The sequence below is a fragment of the Chiloscyllium plagiosum genome, chromosome 1 (assembly GCF_004010195.1).
Source record: "Chiloscyllium plagiosum isolate BGI_BamShark_2017 chromosome 1, ASM401019v2, whole genome shotgun sequence".
NCBI lineage: Eukaryota > Metazoa > Chordata > Chondrichthyes > Orectolobiformes > Hemiscylliidae > Chiloscyllium > Chiloscyllium plagiosum.
In genome coordinates, this window is record NC_057710.1 from 106066535 (window position 1) to 106089598 (window position 23064).

Below are 23064 nucleotides of genomic sequence, written 5' to 3' on the forward strand. Positions count from 1 at the left end.
TACACCTTCAATTTTGGTGTCATCTGCAAACTTACTAACTATACCTCCTATGTTCACATCCAAATCATTTATATAAATGATGAAAAGCAGAGGACCCAGCACCAATCCCTGTGGCACTCCACTGGTCACAGGCCTCCAGTCTGAAAAACAACCCTCCACCACCACCCTCTGTCTTCTACTTTTGAATCAGTTCTGTATTCAGATGGCTAGTTCTCTCTGTATTCCATGAGATCTAACCTTGATAACCAGTTTCCCATGGGGAACCTTGTCAAACGCCTTACTGAAATCCATGGCTCTTTTCTGTGGTCTCTCTGAGGCCTCAGCATCTTTACTAAAGTATTGTCAGAATTGAACACAACACTCTAACCAGGTCTATAAACTGTATTTTGCTCCTATCTGAACTAGTTTCTGACTCCCATGGGAATGTAGTCACATGGCTACTAGCAACTCAATGTATTTCACTCTGGTTTCCAAATCAATGAAAACTATGTATATAATTTGAGTTTGAGATGTTCTACACAGACACAGACACACGCACGCACGCACATGCACACACACATGCCCCCGCCCCCCCACTAATCGTGGCACATTAATCCCATCACAACACTGGTTAGCACAGGTGCCTCACAGCGCCGGGGCCTGGGTTCGATTCCAGCCTTGACGGACTGTCTGTGTGGAGTTTACACATTCTCCCTGTGTCTGCGTGGGTTTCCTCTGGGTAGGTTAGATGCATTAGTCAGGGAAAATGTAGGTTAATGGGTCTGGGTGGGATGGGTGGGATACGATTCGGTGGGACAGTGTGGACGTATTGGGCCAAAGGGCATGTTTTCACACTGTAGGAATTCTAATTCGACTTCTAACTAAGAATAACTGAAGCTGCAAAGACTCTTACAGAGCTTGCAGGGGAACATAAGAAAGCAATTAGCAGAGCAAAGAGGGGACATGAAAAAATACTGGCAGATAAAATTCAGGACTGTCTCAAGACTTCCATAATTATTATAAGGGGAGAGGATAACCCAGGGCATAATCAACCCAATTAGGGACCAAGGGGTCAATCTGTGTGTGGAGTTGGAGGACATTGGTATGCTGTTAAATGGCTACTTCACTTCTGTCTTCACTTGGTAGAAGAAGGATATAAATACAGGAACCTTAGACAATGTGAGGTTCTTGAGCAGTTTGACATAGGAGTGAGGAGGATTGGAGGTCTTGGTTGGCTTAAAAATAGACGATACCCAGGTCTGGTTAAGGTGTGTGCCCAGCTGCTGTTGGAGAATAGGAAGGAAATTCCAGGGACTCTGACCTAAGATTTTAATTCCTCTCTGGCCGCAGAAAAGGTGCTTGAGGGCTGGAGGCCAGCTAATTTCAGTCCAGTTTTTAAGAAGGTGAAAAGAATAAATTAGGAGTTACAGACCAGTGAGTCTCACTTCGCTGACAGGGAAAATATTTGTGAAAACTCTGAAGGAAGAAATGAATCTCGACTTGGAGAGGTTAGGCTTGATCAGGGATAGTCAGCATGGCTTTGTTGGGGAGTGGGGGTGGTTAATCATGCCTGAAAAATTGAATTGAATTGTTTGAGAAGCTGACCAGTTGTGCAGATGAGGGTAGGGCAATTGATATTGTTTATATGGGACACTGGTACAGAAGGTAAACACTCATGGGATCCAGGGCAACTTAGCAACACGGATCCAAAATTACCTTAGTGTTGGAAAACAAGGCTCTTTGTGTGACTGGAGGCCAGTGTCCAGTACCATATTACATGGATCAATGCTAGGTCCCTTATTGTTTGTGGTATTTATAAAATCTGCATAAATCATAATGTAAAGTGAGGATGATAAGTCACTTTGTGAATTAATAGTGAAGAAAAAGAATACAAAAACAGAAATTGCTGGAAAGGCTCAGAAGGTCTGGCAGTATTTGAGGAGAAAAATCAGAGTTAACGCTTCAGGTTCAGTGACCCTTCTTCAGAACTGATGATAGCTAGGAAAAAGTTATTTAATGCAGAAAATATGGATTAAACGGTAGGTGGAGTTAGAGCCTAAAGAGAGAGAACAGTTGGGCAGACAAAGGAGTAGATAACGATCAGCTTGAGAGAATGAATAGCTATTAGTGTTCAATAGGTGGCTAACAATGGGTGTGTATGATAGCAGACCATGTGATAACAAGGCCTGGTGTGGGGGTTGGAGTAAGGATATGGGAAAAGGTACCTCAAGCTGTAAAATTGTTCAACTCAATATTAAGTCCAGTAGGCTATAGAGCTCTCAAGCTGAAAAATAGGTGCTGTTCTTTTAGCTTGCGCTGTGCTTCTCTGGAGCACTACAGTGAGCCTGAGAGAGAGATGTTGGCCAGAGAACAGGCTGATGTGTTGAAGTGGCAGGCGACTGGAAGCTCAGGGTTTTTCTTGTCATGGACAGAATGTAGATATTCTGTGAAACTGCCACCCAGTCTACAATCGTTTCCCCAGTGTACAGAATTGTGAGCAGTGAATACAGTAGACTAGACTGCGTGAAGTGCAGGTAAAACACTGCCTCACCTGAAATGTGTTTGGGACCTTGGAAAGTGAGGAGGGAGGAAGTAAATGGGCAGTTGTAGGGGGGGGCGTGTTGGGAGTGAAGGAGTAGTGGACCAGAGTGTCCTGGATGGAACGGTCCCTGTGGAAGGAGACAGGGAGGGGACTATGTATCTGGTGGTGGCATCTCACTGGAGGTGGCAGAAATGACAGCTAATGATCCTCTGGATATGGATACTGGTGGATGGTAGATGAGGACAAGGGGGACCCTATCGCTGTGAGGAAGAAGATCTTAGGTTACGTAGGTTACGGATGGGTTGGTCAAATAGCCAGATCAATGGCAGAAGAAATTTAATCCTAAAAAATATGAAGTGATGCACTTTGGAAGAAATAATAAGACAAGGGAGTACTCAATGAATGGCAGGGCACTAAGAAATTCAGGGGAACGGTAGGATCTTAGGTGCCTGATCTCTAAATATGGCAGGTAAGGTTAATAGGGTAGTAAAGAAGCCATACTGGATGCTTGCCTTTATCAGAGCTGAAAATGTGTTGCTGGAAAAGCGCAGCAGGTCAGGCAGCATCCAAGGAACAGGAGAATCGACGTTTCGGGCATAAGCCCTTCTTCAGGAAAGCCTTTATCAGTCTTGGCATTAATTATAAGAGCTAGGAGGTTATGTTGGAGCTGGACAAAACTTTGGTTCAGCTCAGCTGGAGTACTGTGTGTAGTTATGATCATGACATTATACAAAGGCGTGTTTGCTCTGGAGGGGGTGCAAAGGTGGTTCACCAGGTTGTTACCTGGGATGGAGCAGTTTATCAATATAGAGGCTGGATAGGCTCAAGTTATTTTCTTTAGAGCAAAGAAGGTGGAGGGGGGACGTGATAGAGATGTACAAAATTATGAGGGATATGGAGAGGAGAGAAAGCTGTGAAACCCTTTAGTTGAAAGGTCAATATTGAGGGAAACACAATTTTAAGCTGAAGGGAAGGACGTTAGGAGGGGACTTGAGAAAAGTGTTTTTACCCAGAGGGTGGTGGGAACCTGCAATGTACTGCCCAGGATGGCAATAGAAGCAGGAAGCCTCACAATCTTTAAAAAGTTACATGGATCTGCACTTGTAATGTCATAGCTTTCAAGGGTATGAGCCAAGTATTGGAAAGTAGAATGAGAGAAATAGGTTAGAACAGACGTGATGGGCCAAAGGGTCTCTTCTGTGTTATACGACTCAATGACTCGATAGCCAGGAATCAAACTTCAACTTCTCGTCATGATAGTTGGGCATCACATGAGTTAGATGTTTTTAAATATACACAAATACTCAAAGCAGACACTTCTGTTCTGCTGAAATCAGAGCTCTATTAATTTGAGGCTGTACAGATAAATGATTGATGTTATAGTCCTGCTGCGAGCACCCGTGGGAGATGCCACACACAAGTAGTCAAAGCATTAAACCAATAATTAGAATAACATCAGAAGGAACATTCCTACACAACCTAAACTGCTCTCCCATTCCCAAGTGCACATTCAGCCTTCAGGTAAGAATTCGTAACAATCTTATCTGTTTGATGGCAGACTCTAGTGGAGGCTAGGGTTAAGCTACATGGTTCCTTGATTCTGCACAGGTATCTTGAAAGAGCCTATTTTCACCACATGCAAAGTACCAAACTCCAGTTTCTGACATAGCACTTTTTTTGTCTTTATGGCAGGTGATGCACTTCTGGCTTATACTCAGAGTATGCTTCCCTTTATGTTGGAGGCCTAGGTGCATGGACAGCACCCAATAAGCAGTGCAGTGTTTCACATTTCTAGGTCAATATGTCACTCTTTCAAAGTTACAAAGAAATCACCATATGGATTAGATAATGACTGCTCAGGATTCTGAGCTTTCTGCAGTGAGGAATCCGACCTCACAACCTGCTGCCAGTTAAAGCCACAGTCTGATTAAAACCCAGCATGAGCATCTGCCATGAACAAACACCACTCCAGCTTGAACAGATGTTTGTGTTGGATTTAAAACTGAAGGAAAAGCAAGACACTGGAGACTAAAACAAATGTTGCATGTACTTGCAAAGATCTTTGAATGGGCTGCATTGAACATCACATTATTTGTTTTAGTCATCCACTGAATCAATGGTTCTGATTTGAATGATTCCTTAAATAAAATTAATAGTATATCTCAGGTATAGATAATTGCATAGAGATGTATATATCCACATACCTGTATATATGAATATAATTCCAAAGCGAATTAAAGACATATTTTTATTTACGTGTGAAAATGTTTAATGTCTTCATGGTCACTTGAGGAAGTGTGCTATTAACCGTAGTGTTTGGCGCTCTCTGCTGGTCATTATATCTACATTCACTGAAGTCAAATTAGTTGGAATGTACAAAGTCTGTGTCAGTAGCTAGCTGTCATCTGATTGTCATAGTGTGATATGTCTGCAGGTGATGAGTGAGCCTCTGTGAAATCAAACTATGATGTTCAGCCACTTGACAGCATGACCTTGGTGTATGTTTTTAGCAGATGTACAGTGAATTAGAAGCTTGTGATAAATATCTCCACTTACTGAATGATTTCTATTTGCCAATTTGTTCAACAAGCATTATTGCCATTTTCATTTCAAGCATCCTAATCCAAATCTCTCACCTTCAATGATTAGACAGGCACATATTAGAAATTTTAACTGCAGCAATTGTATTTTATTTGGTAAACAAACTATCAATCATTTTGATAAGGTTAAAATCATTAACTTTAAATAGTTTGCCTTAATTATCCATTGCATCAATCATTGATTTTAAACCTGAATTAAGTCAGTGAATGGAGAAATGTGAGGAGAATTTCAAAGTTGGACTGCTCATAGACTTAAGGTGGATATGGTTCACAATGATAATGAGATCTTAATCTAGAGTATTCCAAATCCATAAAAACTGATGTATGGAGTGCAGTATCTTCTGTCAGGAAGCCATGTGTTTACTTAATCAAGTCTTTTTTTTTTTGTTTGCTTTGATTTTGTCAGATCATGCCGGAAGCCAAAGTGATGATTGGAGATTATATCATAATGGCACCAGATCAGAGTCTTCATCACTTCTTTGAAATAGTTAAACTAAAAGACTAAAACAAACACAGAAAATTCTGGAGAAACCCAGCAGGTCTGGCAGCATTAATAAAGGACACAACGTTAACTGTTTCCCTCTCCACAGATGCTATCAGACCTGCTGAGCTCCTCCAGCAATTTCTGTGAGTGTTTGAGATCTCCAGCATCCTGCTGTCATTTGCTTTTATTAAAATAAAAGACCAGATGGTTAAAAATTATCCACAATTGGTGAAAATTGAATCAGACAATGAAATTCTCTACTCTCACATACAATACATCTGAAAATTCATGTTATGTGTTAGTGAGAAGGCAAATATTAACAGACTTGTGGCAGGTGTTAACAAAATTCATTTTGCAAGTTATTTCTTCAAGAAAGTCATGATTACTCTTCAACCAGTCACATTTCATTCAATATGACTGAGCAAACTGAAAGATCATTGCCAAAATCTGGTAATGCCAGAACTTCTGCATGACACTTGTGGAATAATTTCTGTTAACTTTAAAGATGTTTATAAACTCAAATGCCATTCGAAATTATCATTTTGCCATCTTTGTGTGCTGTTTATTTCTTAGATGTTATGATGTGTCTATTTCAGACATCATCAATGTCAAGTCAATGTACACCTTAAGGAATTTAAAAGACAAAGGATGCTGATAATAATTGCTGGTAGATTATACAATGCTTTATGATTTCATGCTGGAGATATACCACAAATGCCAGTTTAGCACCAGAACCTGCTGGTAAAACTGTGTGACAGCAGCACTAGGCGATTCAGATTCAATTTAGACATCTTGTAGTCAGGGAAGGTATAGGTCTCTGTCAGTTTAAGAATGCACAAAGCTACACGGAACAGTATTATAACGTCAGTGACACTTTTCAAATGTTTTAATGATTGGAACAAACTGATGGGCCAAATGGCACTTTTTTCCCATCATTGACCTTCCTCCACATTTTTTTAAATGTCTGGCATTGTTTTGTAATTTTAAAATGGAAGTTTCAAATCTTAGTTCTGACATTATACTGCAGCCAATACGAAGTCAGTGTGGAATGAGACTATTATTTGAATAGCTCCAAAATCCCTTTTGATAAGTGGCCAGAGCGTAGTTCAAATTAATGCAAATTTCATTTACATTAGAGCTTCATGTGTAGAGTCAGTTGAAAATCTGCAGTAAAACTATCACATTACAAAAAAGATGAATTGCTAAGTGATAAATCTGGACAATTTGATTTTAGCCACACTTCCAACAATTAAGTTGAACATTACTTTTTTCATTAGATCAACTCTTTAATGTTACATGTGGATGATCAGTAGCTTAAAGATGACTTCACCAGTCTGAAGCTGCAAAAACCTCAAGAATTCACATATGTAACGATAAAGCTAGATGCCATGCAGCCAAGGCTGAATGTAGATTTGCTGAAATATTTATACTTTAATAAATGTAAATGAGGTAGTGCAAATAATCCATTTTATCCCCTGGTATTCCTGGTCCATGCTGATTGTCTTGAAGGCAGTTTGGCAAACAATAGAAGTGGTTCAGAGATGCAATGCTGTGAACTGGTGTCAAGTTGCCTCAAATTGGAATATTCAGGCTGCTGAAATACAGTTAAACTAAGGTATTATGTGGCTGTAAGTTTTGTGAAGTATTTATGAATAAAATTAATTTAACATTCAATATTTTCACTGTAAAATCAATTTTGTGCAGATGAATACAGCAACCGTTTTAATGTGCTTTTTCATGGATTTTTAATAAATGTGATTATCATGATATTAACATATTGACTTAAACAGTTGGTACAAAAAACACAAAGAAAAATATCACAGATTGTTCTTGCTTTACTTTATTTTTATTTTATATTGCTTCATTATTCTAACTGCACTGTTTAAAAGCCAGTTGATAGCAAGGGCCCAAAAGTTGTGTCATATTCCAGTCTTTTTTTTGTTGCATTTTAATACAATGTGTTGATGGATGAATATGTATCTCTGCATTCTGAGTTATTACATAGTCCAAGGAAAGTTAAAAGATATCATCTCACTAATCTTCATGAGAATCTTGCATGTAGTTATTTCCTGTTAGATATATCATTTGTAAGTGTGAAATGGTCGTTGTTACAAATTAGAGGCTTTCTGCATGATTGCATTAAATATCCATCAGTGATCATTCATGCATACAACTGACAGGAAGAAATTTGCAGGTGATGACTTTATCACAGAAGCCTTGTTTACTCAGTGATTTATTAAGGATTAGTCTCTGATCCAATATCTTGTCTTTCTATGTTAACTCTTCACATTCCTATGCAGCAAAAAATATATCTCCAAAATCTATTTCAGCTTTATCATTGCACATGTAACTCTGAGTATGTTGCTTTCATTATAATCTATTTATTTTGCATATGATTTTATGCTAAATCATAAATCATATTTTGTTGAAACATTAACATGTACAATTGATTACACACTACAAGACATTTATTAATAAAGAATATTGCAGAATTAAGCATTTACATTCAGAAAGAATTGAAGTAAGAATAAATATTGGCCTTGAATTTCTTCAGATGTTCTGTTGCTGCTCCAGAACAAAGGATCTATAAAGGGGCTAAACTAGATTGCCCCTGAGATTGAGCATCGTGTACACATCCTTGCACACAATTAACACATGTCTATCAATCAGAATGCAATGACAATTAGTCAGACCCATTTAAGCATGTTTTATTTTCTGCCAGCCATCCAGTCTTCTACCTGTGCTAATATGGCAATCCCTATTTCATGAGGAGTGGCAGATGGAGTTTAATTTAGATAAATGTAAGGTGCTGCATTTTGGAAAAGCAAATCAGAGCAGGACTTATACACTTAATGGTAACATCCTGGGAAGTGTTGTTGAACAAAGAGACCTTGGAGTGCAGCTTCATAATTCCTTGAAAGTGAAGGAATTCCTTGAAAGGTCGGTAGAATAGTGAAGAAGACGTTTGATGTGTTTTCCTTTATTGGTCAGTGCATTAAGTACAGGAGTTGGGAGGTCATGTTGCGGCCGTATGGGACATTGGTTAGGCCAGTTTTGGAATATTGTGTGGAATTCTGGTCTCTGATGTTGTAAAACTTGTAAGGGTTCAGAAAAGATTTCATAGGATGTTGCAAGGGTCGGAGGGTTTGAGCTATAGTGAGAGGCTGAATAGGCGGGAGCTTTTTTTCCCTGGAGCATGGAGGCTGAGGGGTGACCTTATAGAGTGACCTTTATAAAATCATGAGGGGCATTGGTAGGATAAATAGACAAGATCTTTTCCCTGGGGTGGGGGAGTTCGGAACAAGAGGCCATAGGTTTAGGGTGAGAGGGGAAAGATATAAAAGGGACCTAAGGGGCAACTTTTTCATACAGGTGGTACGTGTATGGAATGAGCTGCCAGAGGAAGTGGTGGAGGCTGGTACAATTACAGCATTTAAAATGCATCTGAATGGGTACATGAATAAGAAGGGTTTAGAAGGATATGGACCAAGTGCTGGCAGGTGGGACTAGATTGTGTTGGAATGTCTGGTTGGTGTGGATGAGTTGGACCGAAGGGTCTGTTTCTGCACTGTACATCTCAATGACTCTATGAGCTTTTAAATTCTGCTATAATTTGATATGACACCTTATCACGCTGAGGTTAGTGAGGCCATTTTTGGAGTACTGTGTACAACTCTGGTAACCCTGTAATAGGAAGGGTATTAATAAATTGGAGAGGGTTCAGAGAAGAATTTACCAGATGTTGCCAGGATTGGAGGGTTTGAGTTATAAGGAAAGGCTGAATATAGTGGGATTTCTTTTCACTGGGGCGCAGGAGGTTGAGGGGTGATCTTATCAAGGTTTGTAAAATCATGAGGGGCATAGACAAACTAAATAGTAAAGATCTTCTCCTTAGGGTTCAAAACTAAGGGCATATTTTTAAGGTGAGAAGAGGAAGATTTAAAAGGGACTTAAGGGACAACGTTTTCGTACAGTTAGTTCGTGTGTCAAATGAATTGCCAGAGGAAGTGGTAGATTCAGGTACAGGTAAAATATTTAAGGAATAATTTCAATGTACAGGAAAGGTTTGGAGGGATCTGGGCAAAATGCTGATAAATGGGACACATTTAGTTTGGGAAACTTGGCTGACGTGGATACATTGGACCAAAGGGTCTGTTTCCATGTGATATTATTCTATGACGCTAAGACATACCAACTGGTATAGCCAGCTCATTTGAACTAAATAATAATTTGCTGAAAAAACATGCTCAGGTTGCTGAAGAAGGGTCACTAGACCTGAAATGTTAACTCTCCAAAAATGCTGCCATACCTGCTGAGTTTTCCCAGCAATTTCTGATTTTCAGTATCCACTGTGCTTTGATTGTTTGATTGATTTGAATTATAATTATGTCATTGGGGAGGCAATGGCCTAGTGGTATTATCACTGGACTGTTAATCTAGAGATCCAGATAATGTTCCGGGGACCCGGGTTCGAGTCCCATCACGGCAGATGGTGGAATTTGAATTCAATAAAAAATCTGGAATTAAAAGTCTAATGACAACCAAGAATCCATTGTCAATTGTTGTGGAAAATAAACTCATTGGGTTCACTAATGTTCTTCAGGGAAGGAAGCTGCCATCCTTACCTGGTCTGGCCTCCATGTGTCTCCAGACCCACAGCAATGTGGTTGACTCTCAACTGCCCTCTGGGCAATTAGGGATGGGCAATAAATGCTGGCCCAGCCAGCAACGCCCTCATCCTGTGTATGAATAAAAACAAAGCAGGTGCTACTCATGCTGGATATTTGCTGGACACATCAGGATTAGTTGAATATTGTCAGTGACGAGTATCAAGACAGCATTTGCCTGACTGTGGCATCCAGGAACCCGAACAATACTGGTCATTGAAAATCAGGATTAAAACTCTCTACTTCTTAGAGTCATACCTAATTCAAATGAAGATGGTTAGAGTTGTTGAAGATCAATCATCTCAGTCCCAGGATATTACTGCAAGAGGTGCAAGGTAGAATTCTAGGCCAATCAACTTTGGACAGATCATTATGATACTTCCTGGGACTGCTTGCTCATGATTCGATAGACTGTGGATTCATTTGAAATTCCTCAAAGGTATGTATGAATGTAACAAGAACAGGACAATATTATGTGGCAAGGAAAGCTCATATCACATCTCCAACCAGATGCAAGCTAACCATCTTCCTTTGATGTCCAACAGCATTACAGTCCTTTCACGAAGGAATATAACTGGCTAGAAAATGAACTGAACCAATCATATTCATAATAAAGCTACATGAGTAGCTCAGTGGCAAGGAATTCTATGATGATTCGCTCATCTTTTAACTCCTTGAGGCTTGTCCACCACCCACAGGTCACAAGTAAGGAGTGTGATAGAATACTTTCCATTTGCCTCGATGAGTGAAGCTTCAACAAAATCAGAAGCTGGACTCTATCCAACATTATGGATTAGTGGTGCTGGAAGAGCACAGCAGTTCAGGCAGCATCCGAGAACAGGCAAAATCCGAGGACAGGCAACATTATGTTTTGTTTGATTGGCATTTAAACCATCATCTTAAACATTATCTTAAACATCATGTTAAACATCATCTTAAAAATTATCTTAAACATTATCTTAAACATCATCTTAAACATCATCTTAAACATCATCTTAAACATTATCTTAAACATTATCTAAAACTGGCACCAGAAGGTGCATTGCAGAAATTGCCAATTAAACCAATCAATCAGGTACAAAGCTCTTAGTAAGCGACAGCATTTATGAAACATTGGATGCATTCTAGCTTATATTTGGAACAAACAGAGTTGTTATCTCTGGTTTGTTGCCCGTGCCACGTACTAGTGAAGCGAGGAACAGAGAGAGCGTGGAGCTGAACATGTGGCTGCAGGGATGGTGCAGGGGGGAGGGTTTTGGATTCTTGGATAAGTGGAGCTCTTCCTGGGGAAGGTGGGACCCCTACGAACTGGATGGTCTTCACCTGAACCAGAGGGGTACCAATATCCTGGGGGTGACATTTGAAAATGCTCTTCGGAGGTGTTTAAACTAATGCTGTGGGATGATGGGAACCTGAATTGTAGTCCCAGTGTTCAGGAGGTTGAGGGTAGTGATGTCAGGGATAGGTTTACAAGGTTGCGAGAGGGCAGTAGAAATCAGGAGGCTGGTTTGAAATGTGTGTAATTCAATGCCAGGGACATCTGGAATAATGTGGGTGAACTTGCAGCATGGGTTGGTACCTGGGATTTCGATATTGTGGCCATTTCAGAGACATGGCTAGAGGAGGGACAGGAATGGTTGTTGCAGATTCCGGAATTTAGATATTTCGGCAAGAACAGCGATTATGCTAAAGGGGGTGGGGGTGTGACATTGTTAATCAAGGGTAGTGTTACAGCAGCTGAGAGAACGTTTGAGGACTCATCCACTGAGGTAGATTGGGCTGAGGTTAGAAACAGAAAAGGAGAGGTCACCCTGTTGGGAGTTTTCCATAGGTCTCCAAATCATTCCAGGAATGTAGAGGAAAGGATAGCAAAGGTGATTCTTGATAGGAGTGAGAGTAACAAGGTAGTTGTTATGGGGGAATTTAACTTTCCCAATATTGACAATATACTGTGGTTCTGTTCACCGAGCTGGAAGTTTTTGTTGCAAACGTTTCGTCCCCTGTCTCACAAACATTGACAGTATACTATATTTCAAGTAGTTTAGATGGGTCAGTTTATGTTCAATGTGTGCAGGAGGGTTTTTCTGACACAGAATGTAAACAAGCCAACAAGGGGCGATGCCACAATGGATTTGGTACTGAGGAATGAACCCGGCTAGGTGTTAGATTTGGAGGTAGGTGAGCACTTTGGCGATAGTGACCATAATTTGGTTATGTTTGCAATAGCAATGGGCAGGAATAGATATATACTGCAAGGAAAGAGATATAACTGAGGGAAAGGCAATTATGATGTGATTAGGCAAGATGTAGGATGCATAGGATGGGGAAGGAAACTGCAGGGAATGGACACTCTTGAAATGTGGAGCCCATTCAAAGAACAGCTACTGCGGGTCCTTGATAAGTATGTCCTTGATATGTATGATAAGAGGTAGTTGTCGAGAGAGGGACGCATGGTTTACTAAAGAGGTTGAAGCTCTTGTAAAGAGGAAGAAGAAGGCTTATGTGAGGATGAGACGTGAATGCTCAGTTAGGGGGCTTGAGAGTTATAAATTAGCCAGAAAAGATCTAAGGAGAGGGTTAAGAAGAGCCAGGAGGGAACATGAAAAGTTGTTGGTGGATAGGATCAAGGAAAATCCTAAGGCCTTCTATAGGTATATCAGGAATAAAAGAATGACTAGAGTAAGATTAGGGCCAATCAAAGATAGTAGTGGAAAGTTTTGTGTGGAATCTGAGGACATAGGCGAATCACTTAATTAATATTTTTCGTCAGTATTCACATTGGAAAAGGGCAATGTTAGTGAGAATACGGAGATACAGGCTACAAGGTTAGATGGGATTGAGGTTGACAAAAAGGCGGCTTTAGCAATTTTGGAAGATCTGAAGATAGATAAGACCCCTGGGCCAGATGGGATTTATCCAAGGATTCTCTGGGAAGCCAAGGAGAAGATTGCTGAGCTTTTGGTTTCAATCTTTGTGTCATCGTTGTCGACAGGAGTAGTGCCAGAAGACTGGAGGATAGCAAATGTTGTTTCCTTGTTTAAGAAGGGGAGTCGGGACAACCCCAGTAATTATAGGCCAGTTGGTCTTACTTCGGTTGTGGGTAAGATGTTGGAAAAGGTTATAAGAGATAGGATTTATAATCATCTGGAGAGGAATAATTTGATTGAGGATAGTCAACACGATTTTGTGAAGAGCAGATCATGCCTAACTAACCTTATTGAGTTCTTTGAGAAGGTGACAGAACATGTAGATGGAGGTAAGGTGGTTGATGTGGTGTATATGGACTTCAGTAAGGCATTTGGTAAGGTTCCACACAGTAGGCTATTGCACAAAATATGGAGTTTTGGGATTGAAGGTGATTTAGTGGTTTGAATCAGAAATTGACTAGCTGAAAGAAGAGAGAGGGTGATGGTTCATGGGAAATGTTCATACTGGAACTCAGTTACCAGTGCTGTGCTGCAAGGATCTGTTTTAGGGCAACTGCTGTTTGTCATTTTTATATATGATCTGGAGGTGGGCATAGAAGGATGGGTTAGTAAATTTTCAGATGACACTAATGTAGGCAGAGTTGTGGATAGTGCCTACAACTACTGTTGTGGGTTACAGAGGGACATAGATAAGATGCAGAGCTGCAAATGAAGTTTAATGTGAAAAAAATCAGAAGAAATAACAGGAATACAGAGTACTGGGCTCATAGTAAAATTCTTGGCAATGTAGATGAACAAAGAGATCTCGGTGTCCAGACGCATATAATGAAACGGTGTACGTTAGATGGGCATCAGATTATTTTCACAGTTCGGCACAACATTGAGGGCTGAAGGGCCTGTACTGTGCTGTAACGATCTATGTTCTATGATACCTGGTCTCACAGCTTAAAGTACAATTTTGTAGACCACATCATAGCGGAAGCAGCTATTCACTCTTTTCCATTTTTGATGGTTTAAATTTCTCTCTTTTTTATTCCTGCTTTCACTGTTATTTTGAGAATTTATCATGTTGATATATCCTTTAGATTTGCTGTCCTTACAGAATATACCTCCTACCTTTCATTCTGCTCATCTAACTGAATTCTGTGAGTGTTTTGACAAATCGCAGGCACACTACCATACTTTATTCACCTATGAATCAGCAATTTGATCTAAAGCAGCATCACTCTCCTTATTTATTCACGATGTTAAAGTTTACATTCCTCAGTGGGCCTTAATGACGAAGCTGCAACAGACAAAGCCACGTTGTGAGAGACACTTATAACTGAGTCATCATCTCAGCCAACATTCATATCATGGAGTGTGAGTCATGTGAGAGATGGCTTCATGGATCAGAACAGTTTTGTGTGAAAATCAATAGCCAGGCCTTGTCCATATGCTGTCACCATCTTGGAATGATTAGGGACATAGAAGAAATGCAATAGGGCACAATTTACAAACATATATAGCCAGTACAGAGCCTCACCCAAGGAGAGGATATTTGGACTGTGAGCTGTGTCCCCATGATCTATGAACTCGGTCATTGGGAGTTTATACCAAGAAGATGTCCTCCCTTCACTCCTTTTGTCATATGCCCCAACATGTTGAAATTGGACAAGACAACCTTTTGGATAATGAAGTCCACCACCCCTCAGTAGCCATCTGAGTGGTTATGTGAAATACTTGAACTACCAGAGCCACAATATAGTTAATGAGATGAGGAATGGTAGGAAAGGGAAATCTAAAATCAGATATCAAACTAAACATGATTTTAAAATGTTCTAAGTTCAAACTAATAAGAGAAAAAATTTGTACTGATATTGCAAAGCCCTTTTTATAAAACCTTTGGCTTCAATGAGCTGACAGATGGGATAAAGAACTGAACGCTGGTACCAGCATGCACAGGGAATACTGGAGAAACTCAGGCAGTCTGGTAGCATCTGTGGAGAATAGAACCAACATCTGAGTCCAGGATGACTTTTCTCCAGAACTCTAAATTCCAGACTTTAACTCTGTTCCTGTCTCCACAGATGCTGCCAGATTTGTTAAGTTTCTCCATTGTGTGTTTATTTTGGATTTCCAGCAATTGCTGCATGTTGCTTTCATATAAAGCCTGGTACCATGTGGAATATAATAAAGGCGTGTGTAGGGAGTGCTAGTCAGTTTATTGTACCACAGCTCCCTGGTCCTGACACTGGGCTGATATAATCAGACGTGGTGTGGTAAAAAAAAACAGGAGGCAGATGGTTCAGAGGCAAAGGAAACACTGATTTTATTAAAACAAGCAAAATTGAGAATATATATAATCCCTGACAAGAAAATGAATATTTGAGAAAAAAAAAATGTTCTGCATCAAAGTGAAATGAGATTTGTCTGACAGCTACTAACATAGAACATGGAACATTACAGTGGTAACAGACCCTTCGGCCCTCATTGTTGTGCCAACCTGTGGAACCAATCTGAAGCTTATCTAACCTACACTAATCCATTATCATCCATATGTTTATCCAATGACCATTTAAATGCCCTTAAAGTTGGCAAGTCCACTACTGTTGCAGGCAGGATATTCCATGACCTTACAACTCTCTGAGTAAAGAACATACCTCTGACATCTGTCCTATATCTATCAACCCTCAATTTAAAGCTAAGTCGCCTCATCACCATCCGAGGAAAAAGATTCTTACTGTCCACCCTATCTAATCCTCTGATCATCTTGTATGTCTGTAATAAGTCACCTCTCAACCCTCTCTCTAATGAAAATAGCTTCATGTCCCTCAGCCTTTCCTCATACCAGGCAATATCCTAGTAAATCTCTTCTGCACTCTTTCCAATGCTTCCACATCCTTCCTGTAATGTGGTGACCACAACTGTATGCAATACTCCAAGTGTGGCAGCTCCAGAGTTTTATACAGCTGCAAAATGACTCATAGCTCTGAAACTCAATCCCTCTACCAATAAACGCTAATGCATCTTACACCTTCTTAATAACCCTCTCAACCTGTATGGCAACTTTCAGGGATCTATGCACATGGAAACTGAGATCTCTCTGCTCATCCACACTACCAAGAATCTTACCATTAGCCGAGTACTCTGTATTCCTGTTACTCCTTCGAAAGTGAATCACCTCACACTTTTCCACATTAAAGTCCATTTGCCACCTCTCAACCCAGCTCTGCTATCTATATCCCTCTGTAACCTTCATAATCCTTCCACACTATCTACAATTCCACCGACCTTAGTTTCATATGCAAATTTACTAACCCATCCTTCTAAGCCCTCATCTAGGTCATTTGTAAAAATTACAGACAGCAGTGTCCCCAAAACAGATCCTTGCAGTATACCACTAGTGACTGAACTCCAGGATGAACATTTCCCATCAACCACCACCCTCTGTCTTCTTTCAGTTAGCTAATCTTTGATCCAAACCACAAAATAACCCTCAATCCCATGCCTCCATATTTTGTGCAAAAGCCAACCGTGTGGAACCTTATCAAACCCCTTACTGAAATCCACATACACTGCATCAACTGCTTTGCCTTCATCCATCTTTTTTGGTCACCATCTCAAAGAACTCAATAAGGTTTGTGAGGCATGACCTATCCTTCACAAAACTGTGTTGACTATCCCTAATCAACTTATTCCTCTTGAGATGATTATAAATCCTATCTTTTATAAACTTTTCCAACGCTTTACCCACAACTGGAGTAAGGCTCACTGGTCTGTAAATACCAGGGTTGTCTCTACTCCCCTTCTTGAAAAAGGAAACAACATTTGCTATCCTCCAGTTTTCTGGTACTATTCCTGTTGACAATGATGACATTAAGATCAAAGCCAAAGGCTCTGCAGTCTCCTTCCTGGTTTCCCAGAGAATCTTGGGGTAAATCCCATCTGGCCCAGTGGACTCATCAATTTTCACACTTTCCAGAATTGCTAACACCTCCTCCTTGTGAACCTCAATCCCATCTAGTCTAGTAGCCTGTATCTCAGCATCCTCCTTGACAACATTGACTTTTTCCAATGTGAATACTGATGAAAAATATTAATTTAGCCCTTCCCCTATCTCCTCAGACTCCATGCACAACTTGCCACTACTATCCTTGATTGGCCCTAATCGTTCTCTGGGTCATTCTTTTATTCCTGATATACCCATAGAAAGCTTTAGGATTGTCCTTGATCCTATCTGCCAATGACTTCTCATGTCCCCTCCTGGCTCTTCTTAGCTCTCTCTTTAGGTTTTTCTTGGCTAACTTGTAACTATCAGCACCCTAACTGAGCCTTCACATCTCATCCCAACATAAGCCTTCTTCTTCCTTTTGACAAGATGTTCAACTTCTTTAGTAAACCACGGCTCTCTCGCTCGAACACTTCCTCCCTGCGTGATTGGTACATACTTATCAAGGACCCACAGTAGCTGTTCCTTGAATAAGCTCCACATGAAGATTCTTTCTGGATTGCTGAATTAAGATTGGCCAAAATGCTCCGTTTGCTCCCTTATTTGCATGTATCACATGATCTTGTAACCTCAGCGATCAGGGTTTTATTGCACATGGCCCTGAAATTGATCTGCATATTATCCAGCACTGATTATCTGTTAAATGGCTATGGTACAATGAGTAAAGAACTCTGTCACAAATGACCAGAATTTGCAGTTGGGGTACATCCCTTGAGGTTCAGATAAAATGTTGGTGTCCAGACTGATTTTTTTAAAAATTGCAGGCCTCTTGAGCTCATATTGCCCAGGTTATACAGACAAAAGCGAAGATGAAATAGCCTCTGATCTAATCCATTTGTTCTTTTGGTGCCTTGTTCTTCAGCTGACAGAGGTACATCTGGCTGACTCACTAAAACCTCCTGAGGTACTGCAGTGTATGTTGCCTGCGTGTGAGTGCCACACAAGGGTGCAGCTTGATCATAAAAGGGTCAAAGGAAGGGAAGGTAAAATACTGTAAGGCCAGAATGGGAATCACTGAGAACTTCCTGAGTGAATAGTGTCCAGCATTGTGGTTTTAAAAAAGGTAGGATCTGTACTTATACAGTAATCGATCACATCTATGAGAAATAACACAACACGTGAACATTGCTTTTGATTATTGTATTCACTCAAATTACATAAGCAAATGTCGCTTTCACACCACAAGATTCCACAAAATAATAATTACTTCAATTTGATTTGATACTGTCACATCAGAAAAAAGTGTTAATGTTAATCTGACCATCCCAAAACTTATCTTCAGAAGATCAGTTCTATTGTTCTGGACAGATGGTGGGTTTTAAATTGGATCTCTATCCCTAACCTCACTACCTCTCCATAAAGAGTGATTTTATCTGTTTTCTTTTTTTAAAAAACAATTGTATATATTTCCCCATTCTGTCAGTTTATTGATGCTGACTTTTTAAAGACCACAATAACATTATTATAAAGTTAAAACAGAAGTTTATTTTACATACTTCACATCTCGGTCATATTGACAAGGTTTTCGGATGCTGTTACACATCAGATGCCAATATCCACAGACTCGGGGTGAAGGTGGACAGTGCCCATGGAGCATGCCTTGAGATGTAGGTACCCAGTGTCCAATGTGGAGGTTATGCAGAACAGCTAATTTTGACAGGTACCCAGTCAAGATTTTTGGGACGTAAAGCTTGTTCAGTAATTTGGGAAACTGAATATTAATGAGGTGGGTTGGTCTGTTGATAAATTGGTCTGTAACAAGCAACAAATTCCTGTAATTAGCGACTCACTGCTGCCGAGCCATGAACTCAGCATACTGTTCTTCAACAACACAAACGATGGGATGGGATGTTCCTGATATTGACGTACACAAATTTAACCAAGGCCCCATCAGTCAGACCCTGTAAGATTCTGCCCTGTGACTCTGTGGCAGTTTATGGGCCAATAGTTAGCATTCCAGTCCTCTTCAGAGGTATATGAGGCATTGGTTGCCTGACCTTGATGACTGAGAATCTTGAGTAAAAGTTACTGTTAAGTCTAGTCACGTGATTGTTGTTGGACCATTTAGTATGTTTTTAAAACAGTCATGTAATATATAATACTTGTGGGCGGCACGGTGGCACAGCAGTTAGCACTGCTGCCTCACAGCACCAGACACCCGGGTTCAATTCCCACCTCAGGCGACTCTCTGTGTTGAGTTTGCACATTCTCCCCGTGTCTGCGTGGGTTTCCTCCAGGCGCTCTGGTTTCCTCCCACAGTCTAAAAATGTGCAGGTTAGGTGAATTGGCCATGCTAAATTGTCCGTAGTGTTCGGTAAGGGGTAAATGTAGGGGAATGGGTGGGTTGCTCTTCGGAGGGTCGGTGTGGACTTGTTGGGCCGAAGGGCCTTTTTCCACACTGTAAGTAATCTAATCTAATTGAGAGAGAGAGATTAATAAAAGTTTTTTTTTATGACACTGTTCATCTGAATGATTAGAGACAAAAAAAACTGCAGATGCTGGAATCCAAAATAAATAGGCAGGAGGCTGGAAGAACACAGTAAGCCAGGCAGCATCTGGAGGATGACACCTGAACGACTAGGCAGATCCTACGTCTTAAGGATGAATACCTTTCCAGACAAATCATTAAACACTGATAATACAGCACTGAAACAACATTTTATGAATAGAATTTAAACCATACGTTCCTTACTCAGATGTTAAGATCATGACCAACTAAGGGGTGTTGTTTTCATTATTCTTGCCCAACATTGGTTCTGTTAGATGTTTTACACTTACTTAATTTTACTCTGAAGTGAGCAAGGTCTAATATGGAGAATGAATCCATAAGCATTATTTTGCTCTGGGTGACTTAGATTAAAACACTTCCCGGAGAGCTTATTTGTAAATGATTGAAATAGATGGAGGCACCATATCAAAACGTTTGGTGCAAGTCCTTAACTCGAACGTGTTCTCCAACTTCAGCAGTCACCACTGTCATCCTGGCCACAAACCACGGTTACATGCTGAGCTGAGCTGAACTGAGCTAAGCTGAACAAAGCAGTGCTGTGCTGTTCTGGGCTGTGCTGTGCTGTTCTGAGCTGTGCTGAGCTATGCTGTGCTAAGCAGTGCTGAGCTGAGCTGTGCCATGCTGAGCTCTGCTGAGCTGTGCTGTGCTGAGCTGTGCCATGCTCTGTTGAGCTGTGCTAAGCTGTGCTATGCTGTGCCATACTGTGCTGAGCTATGCCGTGCTGTGCTGAGCTGTGCTGAACTGTGCTGTGCTGTGCTGAGCTGTGCTATGCTGTGCTGTGCTATGCTGTGCCATGCTGTGCTGAGCTATGCCGTGCTGTGCTGAGCTATGCCGTGCTGTGCTGAGCTATGCCGTGCTGTGCTGAACTGTGCCGTGCTGTGCTGAACTGTGCTGTGCTGTGCTGAGCTGTGCTGTGCTGTGCTGTGCTGTGCTGTACTGAGCTGAGCTTTGCTGTGATGTTGCTGTTATGTCCTGAGCTGTGTTATGCTGTGCTGTGCCGAGCAGAGCTGTAGATGAATTTCATGAAAATTGTCCATATTACAGAGGAGGAGGTGCTGGATGTCTTGAAACATGTAAAAGTGATAAATCCCCAGGACCTGATCAAATGTACCCTATAACTCTGTGGGAGCCTCGAGAAGTGATTGCTGGGCCTCTTGCTGAGATATTTGTATCATCGATAGCCACAGGTGAGGTGCCGGAAGCATGGAGGTTGGCTAACGTGGTGCCATTGTTTAAGAAGGGTGGTAAGCACAAGCCAGAGAACTATAGGCCAGTGAGCCTGATGTCGGTGGTGGGCAAGTTGTTGGAGGGAATCCTGAGGGGCAAGATGTACATGTATTTGGAAAAGCAAGGACTGATTAGGGATAGTCAACATGGCTTTGTACATGGGAAATCATGTCTCACAAACTTGATTACATTTTTTAAAGAAGCAACAAAGAGGATTGATGAGGGCAGAGTGGTAGATGTGATCTATATGGATTTCAGTAAGGCGTTCGACAAGGTTCCCCATGGGAGACTAGTTAGTAAGGTTGATTTCATGGAATACAGTGAGAACCAGCCATTTGGATACAAAACTGGCTCAAAGGCAGAAGACAGAGGGTGGTGGTGGAGGGTTGTTTTTCAGACTGGAGGCCTGTGACCAGTGGAGTACCACAAAGATCAGTGCTGGGTCCTCTACTTTTTGTAATTTACATAAATGATTTGGATGTGAATATAAGAGGTATAGTTAGTAAGTTTGCAGATGACAGCAAAATTGGAGGTGGAGTGGACAGTAAAGAAGGTTACCTCAGATTACAATGGGACATTTGGCTGAGGAGTGGCAGATAGAGTTTAATTTGGATAAATTTGAGGGGCTTCACTTTGGGAAAGCAAATCTTAGCAGAATTTATACACTTAATGGTAAGGACCTAGGGAGTGTTGCTGAAGAAAGAGATCTTGGAGTGCAGGTTCATAGCTCCTTGAAAGTAGAGTTGCAGGTAGATAGGATAATGAAGAAGGCATTTGGCATGCTTTCCTTTATTGGACAGAATATTGAGTACAGACGCTAGGAGGTCATGTTGCAGCTGTACAGGACATTGGTTAGGCCACCTTTGGAATATTGCATGCAATCTGGTCCCTTTCCTATCAGAAGGATGTTGTGAAACTTGAAAGGATTCAGAAAAGATTTACAAGGATGTTGCCAGGGTTGGAGGATTTGAGCTATAGGGAAAGGTTGAATAGGCTAAGGCTGTTTTCCCTGGAGAGTCGGAGGTTGAGGGGTGACCTTATGAAGGTTTCTAAAATCATGAGGGACATGGATAGGATAAATAGACAAAGTCTTTTCCCTGGAGTGGGGGAGTCTCGAACTAGAGGGCATAGGTTTAAGGAGAGAGCAGGAAGATCTCCTTAGGGACAACATTTTCATGCAAAATGTAGTATGTGTATGGAATGAACTGCCAGAGGAAGTTGTGGAGGCTAGTACAATTACAACATTTAAAAGACATCCGGATGGGTTTATGAATAGGAAGGGTTTGGAGGGATATGGGCCAAGTCTGGCAGGTGGGACTAGATTGGGTTGGGATATCTGGTCGGCATGGACGGGTTGGAGCGAATGGTCTGTTTCCATGCTGTACATATCTATGACTCTATGTAACTGAAGTTTGTAACAGACAATTGGGTTTGTTGCAATTTCACATTTTGATGAGTAATCTAAAGATCATATGTTTATTTCTCAGAACCAAAAACTTATGAGCAACTAAACTGAGCTAAGTTTAGCTTTTTTCATTCCAGATGCCATGCTAGCATCACTCATATGGATCTTCACTGCTCATCTTCTAACCACTAGCTGATTGTTGTGGAGTATAAGTGAGTGTAACACTTGGCTGACAAGTATTTCCTTTGGGATATCTGCTCTCAGTGCTTCCTTTCCAAATTCGTTTGTGTCATTTCACATTCAGGTCTGTGTGAGGTTTGGGTGGGATGGATGAGGGGGTATGTGTGAGTTGTTTGGTTGTGAGGGGCGAAATGCAGGGAAGATTTAATAATTGCACAGTAAAGAAGATTTCAGCCCAGTCTGTGCTTGTTGTTCCAAAGAGCAATTCAATTTGTGCCACTCCCATTCATTCCACACTTCCCTGCATATTGTTTTCCCCTAAAAATGTTTTTCCAATTCTTTTGAAGGTTCCTGTGAAATCTGTTTCCACCATCTCATCAAACCGCTCAAACCTTAGCCACTTATTCCAAAAAAAGGCTTTCCTCTGATCATCATTATTCTTTTATCAGTTACCTCAAATTTCATTAAGTCTTAATCAATGAGAAATGATTTCTCTTTATCTACTTTGTATCAATCCTTCTTGATTTCAAACACTTCCAACAAGTTTTCGCGT